The sequence below is a fragment of the Equus asinus genome, chromosome 24 (assembly GCF_041296235.1).
Source record: "Equus asinus isolate D_3611 breed Donkey chromosome 24, EquAss-T2T_v2, whole genome shotgun sequence".
NCBI lineage: Eukaryota > Metazoa > Chordata > Mammalia > Perissodactyla > Equidae > Equus > Equus asinus.
The window spans coordinates 51,244,612-51,245,189 of record NC_091813.1 but is presented as its reverse complement, the minus strand read 5'-3'; the positions used below and the strand labels follow the sequence as shown (position 1 = coordinate 51,245,189).

Below are 578 nucleotides of genomic sequence, written 5' to 3'. Positions count from 1 at the left end.
CCCTCTAATATGATAAAGTAAAATTTTGATTCTTAATATTTGTTTTTATTTAGGTCTAGGACAGCATTGGGTCATGAGTAAGTTGCATTTTACCCAAATGAGACAACATAGGCATATAGAAAGATCTTTAACTTAAAAATTTATACAGAAGATTATAATATCAGACATGATAGAAAGATTTGAGTTTATTATTGCCTGGACAACTTGGACTTGTCCAATTTTTGTTTTCTTTTTCTTTAAAAATAAACATACAGTGAAAATATAAGAGTGCTCCCTTTGGCAGTATGTATACTAAAACTGGAACAATTCAGAGAAGATTAGCATCTCCCATGCTCAAGGATGACATGCAAATTCGTGAAGTATTCCCTATTTTTTATCACAAGGAACAAACCGTTTTTTCTTTTCCTTTTATTTGTATCTATATGAGATGATGGATGTTAATTAAATTTATTGTGGTAATTAATTCACAATATGTGTAAGTCCAGTCATTATGCTAAACATCTTAAACAGCGCTGTATGTCAATTATATTGCAATAAAACGATAAAAATATTGAAAATTGAAAAAAAAATTGTGTCAA

General features: G+C 28.7%; 1 non-coding gene across 1 annotated transcript; it reads left to right on the top strand.

Moving 5' to 3' along the window:
• The first annotated feature begins 267 nt into the window (after positions 1 to 267).
• LOC123280511 (U6 spliceosomal RNA) lies at positions 268 to 374 on the top strand. Its single transcript, XR_006519452.1, has one exon. It is a non-coding gene; the product is annotated as a U6 spliceosomal RNA (small nuclear RNA).
• Positions 375 to 578: the final 204 nt, after the last annotated feature.